The following is a 10319-nucleotide window of genomic DNA, read 5'->3' as shown; positions in this document are numbered from 1 at the left end:
GTTCTTACATCTTAATTTATCCCATTTCCATTATTTTATATTTTATATTGAGGTTCATGGCCTACCGGCAAGGTTTCAGCATGTCTTGTCTCTCTGGTGGTGGTTCCATGGCTTCGCCTTGACTCTGCTTCCTTTCCCCCAGCATTCAGTTTAGTCTTCCCTGCCCATCTACCCTATCAGGCCAAACCAGTTTCTTTATTAACCAATAGTATTCACAGCATACAGAGGGGAATCCCACATCACTCCAGCATACAGTAAGTATACAGTAAGTCTACCCCCTTGTTCAGAGGTATAGAATAAAAGCCCTAAGTTTCCAGGCTGATATGTGTTTCCATCAGAATGTATGCCATACCTGATCCCAGCTTTTCTATAAGTGTTTCTGTATATCTGTCCTTTCTTTACTCTGTTATCACCCACACTGGCTCAAGTTTGAAAGCCAGGTTGAAGCACAAGTTTTTGTCATTTCAGCTTCTGGGGAGAGTTTCTTTAAAGTGGTTTCAGATGGTGGGTATAAAGCAAATAAATGAAAAACATTTGAAGTATCCACAAAAGGTATGCAAAATTGGAAGTAAAGACAATGTCTCTGAGGAGGAGGGTCAAAAGTTATGGATTTGGTAGTCTGACTAGGAAATAGAGTTCAAGTCTAAAGGGATCTTAAGCCAATCTTTTTATTCCATGTATGAAATACGAATCAGAATGTGGTTCAACTCTATAGATGTAGTGACTGTCACAAGCTCCTAAACTTATTAAATGAAAACAATGAAATTCACACTTTATTAGTGTTGTTAGAAATTTTGGAGGACTTCATGTAGGGTGCCATTTGTTACCAGGGAAATTGAGGTTCCATTTTGGGTTCTTAGTCTTGTCAATAAAAGGGTGGAAAAGTGAATTCAGGAGCTCAAGGACAATTTTGCCAGTGTTTGAGAGAAAGCAACAGGGTGGCAGGCTGTAAATCTTGGTAGTTACTAGGAGGAAGGGTATGGACAAGACGAAGAGAGAAAATCATGTCATTTAAGTTAGGAAGAAATGTTCAGGAATGGAGGTTCGTAAGTAGCCACACGAGTGCAAACAGCTCCACGGTCATAGGAAGATGGCTTCAGAGAAAGAGTAAAAAACCCCAAATGTCAGAGAGAACATGCTGAGGCTTTTGCCAGGATCAAAAGAAAAAGGTAGAACAGAGAAAAACTCCTAACTCAGAGGAGCAGGCAAGCCACATGGTAGAGGCTGTGCAAGTAGCTGAGATTTCTGGGAGGGAAAAGTGCATTATCTCATTAAGAGGATAATTATTCCTCCTATCTCCTTAGCATGGCAGCTTTTCTGAGGGATGGATTTTGGCCAGATAATAATAGACAGGCCTAGCTCTGCTGATTCCAAAGGGAGAAGACATGGTATGGAATGTTCCAACCTTTGAAGCAGATCAGAATCTCAAATCTCCAAACAGGGCCAGATGTAGATTTCATTCCTTTGACAAGGAGGAAATAGCTTTCCCTCAATGTGTCTCAACAGAGCCCCAATGTCCTCAATGGCCTCAAGGTGACTGTAACATTAAGGAACAGAGGGGAAAAAATACACAGATAACACTAATATAAATTAAGTGGTGAGAACTCGTGAGGGCCAATAGTATTTGATCAATTTGTTTTAAAAACATTAAAATGCTAACTCTATATGGGAAACTAAGCTGACGTAATAGTGAGTAAAACTGGACGTGGCCCTCCACTGAGGAAATGGGAGAAAGCAGGCTAGAGTGCAGAGCAGGGGAGTGTGTGGGAGTTTAAGATGAAGGTGAAAAGTACACACGTAGTCTGCATTGATTTAACAACCCCCCTCCCCCACAGTGCTTCCTCCAGGCCAGAACACCAGGCAAGCAAGGCAAGAACTCTGCCGCCCAGATAACACCCACATGCCCTATGTAAGGATTTTGAGCTTTATCTGAAAGGCTAAGCCATCTAAAGGTTGTAAGGTATTTTTAAAGCATACATTCTCCCTAAATCCATAGAGGAACTTGTAGGCTAGATGTTATCAGTATTTGTATACCTAGGAGAAGGCTGGGGCTTTGAAATGGTTTGACAGAAGGCAGGCAGAAAGAGGGAGCTTTTGGAAAGGAAAGGGGGCTTCATGCTTTTTAGCCTGGCCCGGCTTTATTTGTGCTTCATTCAGAACCTGGTCTTCAGGTCCAACTGTGCATACCCTAGTAAAGTCTAGTTTTTGGCCAAGAACGCTTTGAAGTCAGTTTCACTAGGGCATTCTTTCTCATTTTTCCATTTTCTGGGTAACCCTTGCTCTTTCAGCAAGAATGCTGTTAGACCTTAGTCATTGAGTTGTTCCCTAACGCCGTTTTCTCTTTGGGATTCTCTATCCACCCACGCCTTCCTATACTCTGCTTCCCATCTTTAAATTCCCACTTTTACAAGCTGGATTTTGATTAGAAACCATTATCTCCCCTTCTACTTCAAGATGGAATTATACTGGTCATTGTACATTAAGATCATTAAGATCATTGTCTTAAATAAAGCCCTCCTAAAGAGGTGTTCTGGATATATTTTTAAAAAACTCCAGCCTGGTCTACAAGAGCTAGTTTCAGGACAGGCACCAAAACTACAGAGAAACCTTGTCTCGGAAAAACAACACCAACAACAACAACAAAACCCTCATTATATGAACACATTGTTTCCCTGAATATTTACAAATCTTGTGAGGAAGGTTTTGTTACCATTTTATAGATGGAGAGACTGCAATTCCAAGCAGATTTTAACCCCTAAGATTACCCATCACCACAGCAACTGTGAAATGTGGCTCCCAACAGAATGACCCTGTGAATTCTAGGACACCAGAGTGCAAGTTAAAATTGTCAGTGCTGTTTGAAAGTCACTCAGAGTAAGGAAGAGGTAGAGCTGTAGAACAAAGATGTTCAAGATGTGGATTAATGGGGCGGGCTTAATTTAAAAGGCAGGTTGGTTATCATATGCAAAGCCATAAATTATACCATCTATATGAAAGAGCAGCAACGCCTTCTGTGTATATTTGCAGTCAACTTGCAACTGTCCCACCCAAGCTGGCCCATTCTCGGTCCACTCCCGGCGGTGACCTAGCGGCTTTAGGGGCCTGTTCTCCGGTGGTCTTCTAGTTTCCTGCTCTTGCTGCTAACCCCCGATGGTAGGTAAAGCAGAACCCAGGCTGGGGCCGGTGGTTTTCGTGCACCGCTGGGCGCACCTGCCTGGCTGAGGCTCGCGGCGGGGCGTGGAGAGCCGCTGGGAGGCCGGGCCAGGGAAAGGAAGCGCGCGACGCGGCTTGACCCTGGTGGCGATCCGTACCGCCCGGAGTCGTCGGCGGCAACATGGCGGTCGCGCTCGTACTAGAGAAAGTTTCTCCCGAGGCCGTGCAGTGCGAGTGAGGGCGGTCTCGGTCTCTCGTCCCCAACCGCTTAGCACCGCCTGGTTCCGAGCTGCAGTCAGACGCCCCACGCCCTTTTGCTTTGCGAGCTTCGCGGCGGACGGAGCGAGGGTCCGGGCGATCGCCGGTCAGGTAAGTGGCTTCGGAGCGAGGACTTGGGCGCCGCCCCGGGCCCCGCCGCCTCGGCCAGACCCCGCCCCACCGACCTCCGGGAGGGAGCGCTGCGAGCCGGGGGCCGGCGGCTGCCAAGGGAGGGTGACCCTGGGTGTCCCTCGTCACCCCACCCGGGCCACGCGTTGTGTCGTTTCTCGGAGCTAAGAGGGGCAAGGGGGCCAGTCCCGGCACCATCTCTCCCCGTCTCATTCGGTCGAGGCCTAAGGAGCCAAGTTACTATTACTGCTCAGAAGGGAGGAAGTTAGACTCAGAGTTGCCTTTCTTCAGGTTATGAGGTCGGTCTAAAGAGTTGCTGGCAGGAACTCAGAAAAGCAAGATCGTAGATCTCCAACCCTGACTTCTCAGTGTGATTCTTTCAGGTTTTGATACTTCCTCTTGATGGGACGGAAATAGATTTCCACTGAAAGCTAATGAAAGGGATACACTGTGTATTGAAGCCCATTGCCTTAGGACACCGGGAGGGCACTTTCTGTTTTGGAAGAAATATGAATTAAGTGAAAGCAGAAGTAAAGTTGAAATTACTAGTGGCGTATTAGTAAACTTGCTTTTATCCGCATTAGTTAAGTAGTGATTTCTGTGTTAGTCCTTAATATATATATATATATATATATATATATATATATATATATATATATATAATGTAACTTGATTACAGACTTGTAATGGCTGAGTGTACATTGTGGAAGTCGAATCTCACCAGAGACCTTGTGACCTAATGAGAAATGTAGACATTAAACAAATTTTTATTTTTTCTATTTCAGAGGGCACACAGGAACCATCTGACTAGTGAGAGGTGATTCTTCTAAGAAAATTATTTAAGCCTAGATCTGAAGAGTTTGACAGATGAAGGCAATTAGAACTAGCAGGAGGAAAATGAATTGTGTCCAGAGAGGGCATAGGTATTTATTTAGTTCATAATCAAAATGTCATTTGTTTGGAATACAAAGTAAGAGGAAGAGCAGTAACAGGATGTGGGAACATTATTCTTACCCTATGTAGAGTACTTTTCAAAGTCACTGAAGGAGTCTGGAGTATAGTACTATGAGGGATGAAAAGCCATTAGAGAATTTTGCATAGTGTAGTAACATGGTAAAATTTGGTTTTAAAAACACACTTTCTAGCTGGGTCATGGAGGTGCATGCCTATGATCCCAGTGGGAGTCAGAGGCAGGCCAGACAGATCTCTGTGGTAGTTCAAGGCCAGGCTGCTCTACAAATTGAGTTCCAGGACAGCCTGGACTGTTACACAGAGAAACCCTTCCTTGTAAAACTAAAACCAAGTCAAACAAACAAACAAACAAACAAACAAAAAACCACACTTTCTTAAGAAGAGCAAGAGTAGACTGAAAACCAAAATAGGAAGACATTCAAGCATGAGAGCATGGTGGCCAAAATTGAGGTGGTGATTTTGGGGATAAGAAGTAAAAGAAGTGTGAGAGAGATGCTAAGGAGAAAGAGGAATCAAGAGCCGCTGAAGATTAAATAGTGGGTGAGGAAGTGTGAAATAAGGTGAAAGTAGTATACAAGATTCCGGGTTCAAACCCAGGCCTCTCAATTACTAAGCATGCTTCCTGAGCTGTATTCCAAGCTTGCAATTTTTTAAAAGTGAACTTTAGCAGTGACTTACTAATTGACTCCATTCAGTTTTTATTTGCCTCTGGAATATTCCATGAAATCAATAGGAAAGTCAACTCAACTGAAAAGAATTATATTGCTGTTTTTTAATTTGTTTTAATTTCTAGTTCAGGCTATCATTTAAAGAAAGTCAGAAAGGGCAAATACTTAAAAATAAATGCCTTAAGAATGTGATTACATAATATTCTGTGATACAGCTGTATTGTCTTTTATATAATTAAGATATGGAAGTAATTGAGAGTGCTCAAAGCCTATGGTTGGGATTTGAGTATCCAAAAGATGGGTTGAAAATGAAGAATTTAGATGACAACCAAGGAGAAACCATTGACTTTGGAAGAATATTTGGATCCTTGAACTTTAGAAGCCAAGGAAAGGAAGTTTTCAGATGATAGTACTCAACAGTGTCAAGGTTTTAAACAAAATGTGCAGGATCCTGCAAAGGAACTTGCTGATCATTCCAGAAGTTGGCAGAGCAGTTACACTGAGGGAATTATACTGTTCAGTGTTTTGAAATGAATGTATTAAACATCCAAACATAACTGTCAAGAGGAAGAAAATTGAATATGGCAGAAGAGATAGGGAGAACAAAGATTACTTTTTTCTCTTTATCCCCATGTTTAGTAGTTTTAAAAAGCTGACCTACAAATGCTTAAGTACTAACGAATACAGGATAAGTGAGAGTTTGGAGAGAATAAAATTCTATGACAGGAAAGATACACAAAGGAGAGGTTCTCATTTTGACTGGCATTCAGATATACAGATAGAGGTAGATTTATTTGAAACTTAGGTTCCTATTTGATGACCCTGTAGGAAGCAGTCATGTAGTAAAAATGCAGTGAGATGTTGTAGGAGGCTGCTTGGCTGCTTGTTCATTTCCCATCCACTCAGACTCCTGAAATAACCACACAGAAACTGTATTAATTAAATCACCGCTTGGCCCATTAGCTCTAGCTTCTTATTGACTAACTTTTACATCTTAATTTAACCCATTTCTATTAATCTGTGTATCCCATGAGGCTGTGGCTTACCGGGTAAAGCTTGGGCATCTGTCTCCTGTGGGGCTACATGGCTTCTCTCTAACTCCGCCTTCTTTCTCCCAGCATTCAGTTTGGTTTTCTCTGCCTACCTCTATTCTGCTTTGCACAGGCCCAAGACAGTTTCTTTGTTAACCAATGGTAGTCACAGCATGCAGAGATGAATCCCACATCACCTCCCCTTTTCTGTTTAAGAAAAAAGGAAGGTTTTAACTTTTAACATAGTAAAACTGTATGTAACAAGACAAGTATCAAGCAAGAATTGCAATTATAATATTTATACCTACTTTATCATTTAGCATAACTAAGGAAAACTATAATTATAACTATGTATTCTTCAACTCCATCAAAGACTCCAGAAGGATATAATATTACCTAAGTAAACAAAGAGTGCCTTGTAAGCAACATCCAACACTCTGAGATTCCATCTTACACCTATAAGAATGGCCAGTATCAAAAACAGTGATGACAGCTTATGCTAGAGAGGTTGTGGGATAAAGGAACGCTGCTACATTGCTGGTGAGAGTGCAAAGTGGTACAGTTCCTTTGGATATCAGTGTGGTGATTTCTCAGAAAATTAGAAAACAACCTTCCTCAAGACCAAGTAATACCACTTTTGGGTATATATCCAAAGGATGATCAACTGTACCACAAGGACATGTGCTCAACTATATTCATAGCAGCATTGTTTGTCATAGCCAGAACGTGGAAACAACCTAAATGCTCCTCGATTGAAGAATGGATAAGAAAAATGTGGAGTACTTTTTTCTCTGCTCCATTTACACAATGAAGTACTACATAGCATGAAAAAATAATGACATCTTGAAATTTGCAGACAAATGGATGAAGCTAGAAAACATTTTGAGTGACGTAACCTAGACTCAGAAAGACAAAGATCATATGTACTCATAGTTTAAACATAAAACAAAGAAAACCAGCCTACAGAACACAATACCAGAGAACCTAGACAACAATGAGGACCCTAAGAGAGACATAAAGAGATCTAATCTAAATGGGAAGTAGAAAAAGACAAGATCTCCTGAGTAAATTGGGAGCATGATGATCTTAAAAGAGGGTTGAAGGGCATGGGTGAGGCAGAGAGGGGAGCAGAGAAAAATGTAGACCTCAATAAAAATCAATTTTAAAACGTCCTAAGTTCTTAAAGCATTTTAAATGCCATATTCTGGAAGTCTCTGAAAGGTTTGAAGAGTACCAAACTGAAAAATACCTCTATATATCTAGAAAACCTAATTAACATGACAAGATTGATTATTATAGGTGATTATCTATTAACCTGTATTTCTTAATTATGCATTACATTTTTAAATGAGCTTCACAAGCATAATACCTTAATCAAGAGCAGAAATATATATATATATATATAACAAAATTGACCTATAATTTGTATCAGTAGAACAAGATCCATACCAATGCATATCTCTATAGCATATACCCCTTTAAATGTAAACAAACATTTATAATCAATATTTGGGAATTTGGGTATAGTTCTCTACAAATTGCTTTCTGCTGTTTATTGGGTGAAGTAATTTTTGGGAGTGTTTATGGCAACTTTTCAGGGAAGGTCTTTGTTCATCAAACCACATTAGTCTTGAGGAATTCCATAGGTTCTGTGGTAACAAAAGCTGAACCTCTTTTCCAAAGCAACATATCCTTAGACTCAAATTTTCAAGACAAGATACTTTTAAAGTATATATGTTGGTTACTTAGCTCCTTCACAGTCAAAAAATTCAAAGAAAACACAATAATATACATAGTCTAGACTCTGTGTATATTCCATTTTTACATGGCTTATTTGTTTTTACTCTATTACTCTTTAGTATTTATTTTATTATCTTTACTCCTTTATTCTATGACTGTCAGTGCTCTGTCTCTTTAAAGACTTTGTTTCATTTTTAAAATGATTTACTCTTTTTTATAACTTTCTATACTCTTTTTCTCCTACGCCTACATATGTTTATCCAACACTGTGACCCATTTAGAGGTCTTTTCCAGCTGAATTTGCCTTTATTGCGTATCTGTAATCATTTTCTGACCAGAAGTAGTAGTAGTAGTGCTGCTGCTGCTGCTGCTGCAGCTGCTGCTGCTTCTTCTTCTTCTTCTTCTTTTTGCTATGTGGGCATGGCTGGGGCTGACTCTGTGGTACTGCTGTTGGCTCTGCCCCATCCAACTTGGCATGTTCACTGTCTCTAAGAGCCATTCTCTCTGCCCCAGATACAGGTTGTAGCAGGTCTGTGTCACCATTAAGCAATTTGTAGCACTCTGCTCACAAGCTCACAAACCCCATTTAAATACTCCTTAGCTGGACCTCCTGAGAAAGAGAGTTGTTTGTGCTGGTGAACCAGGAAGCCAACACTTTTTTTTCTTTTTTTCTTTTTTTTTTTTAAAGAAGCTGCAACGTTTTTACTGCGCCTCTCTAAAAGTAGCTGTGGTGCCCCTGCTTTCCACGAGCTCATCTAGAAAAAATAAATTGTGGCTACCAAGAAACTGTGCTAAACAGTGTCAAGCAAGTTCTTTCAGGTTTTAAGTGGATTTTAGCCACGTTTGCACCAATTTGTTGTGGGAGACTGCTTGGCCTCTTGTTTGTTTCCCAGCTGCTCAGACTCCTGAAATAACCACACAGAAACTTTATTAATCCACTGCTTGTCCCATTAGCTCTAGCTTCCTATTGGCTAATTTTTACATCTTAATTTAACCCATTTCTAGTAATCTGTGTATCCCCATGAGGCTATGGCTTACCAGGTAAAGTTTGGGTGTCTGTCTCTGGTGGGGCTACATGCCTCCTCTCTAACTTCACCTTTTTTCTTCCAGCATTCAGTTTAGTTTTTCCTGCCTACTTCTATTCTGCTCTACCTCTATTTTGCTCTGTGCAGGCCCAAGACAGTTTCTTTATTAACCAGTGGTAGTCACAGCATATAGAGGGCAATCCCACATGAAGATGTAGGTGTCGAGAGTTGAGAACAAAGAGGTTTGAATAGGCAGAGTGAGAACGATTATTGACCAGGGCAGGAGAGATGACTCTACCATTAAAGCTTGGCTCACAACCAAAAGTGGAAGAGTATTGACTAGGAAACACAGAAGAGGTGTCTCATGATTGGGAAGTGTACCTTTTTAGCATAGTGTGTGAAGCTTTCTCTCTCTAGTAGTGCTTATTCTGATCCCATATTATACCATCAATATGTTGAGTCTTTCCTTACCTGCTCTTCCCCTTCCTTTCCCCCATGTGTGTGGTATAGTATATAAGAGTAATATTTTATAAAACTTTTTTGTAGTCTAGATTTTTTTCAGTTCCTTAATAATATAAAAATTCACAATATACAAAAAAATTCTCATTAATTTTACATAGTAAGAAGTGTTTATATGAATACGTTATAGAGGAAAGTTGATTTGAATACTCAATAAATAGATTTTGAAATAAAAATATGTTTTTGAACCTAAAAAAAAGTAGAAAAAGTAATGGCATTTGAAATATGCTAGTGGTTCTAAGATTGTTCCAGAAACATTTTTCTCCAGCCAAATGCTTCTTGGGGTTAATTCAAAGTTATCTCATAGTTCTGTTTGAGTGTATCTTTTAGTGTACCCCTCTTAGGATGCATGTGTGCTTGTTGCTGTGATTCATGCCTAATGCCTTGTACACTTAGGAAGGCCCCATAGTACTGATACCCACTTCAGACCATGAACTATTTGTGTTCTGAATATTTTACATTTTTGAGTATTGTATGACCATAAGCTATTGCAATAGTCCAGTTCTTCCAGTACACGGGAAAACATTGAAGAACTACCTAGTGGATAGTTCAGTAGTAATTCTTTTTTTTTATGTATTTGTGTGTATGCATGTGTGTGTGTGTGTGTGTGTGTGTGTGGTGTCAATGTGTGTGCATGTGTCAGAGGATAACTTGTAGGACTTGGTTCTCTCAGCATTATGAATCTCGGAGACTGAACTCATGTAAATCTTCATAATTGAGCTTATCTCATTTGCTCCAGTGTGTGTGTGTGTGTGTGTGTGTGTGTGTGTGTGTGTGTGTGTGTGTATTTTAGCCATTATTGTATTTTAAGTGAAACTTATGGA

At 40.3% G+C, this 10319-nt stretch overlaps 1 protein-coding gene across 1 annotated transcript in view; it reads left to right on the top strand.

The window, feature by feature from the left end:
* The first annotated feature begins 3299 nt into the window (after window positions 1-3299).
* Window positions 3300-10319, top strand: part of Tmem168 (transmembrane protein 168) — a 31361-nt gene continuing 24341 nt past the window's right edge. Inside the window, exon 1 of the mRNA XM_048448973.3 lies at window positions 3300-3522. The gene's annotated coding sequence lies outside the window, so the exon portion shown is untranslated. The remainder of the gene's footprint in view (window positions 3523-10319) is intronic.

The sequence above is a fragment of the Myodes glareolus genome, chromosome 25 (genome assembly GCF_982192425.1).
Source record: "Myodes glareolus chromosome 25, mMyoGla1.1, whole genome shotgun sequence".
NCBI classification, from domain to species: Eukaryota; Metazoa; Chordata; class Mammalia; order Rodentia; family Cricetidae; genus Myodes; species Myodes glareolus.
The sequence above is the reverse complement of the archived record's forward strand: the minus strand, read 5'-3'. Positions and strand labels throughout refer to the sequence as shown.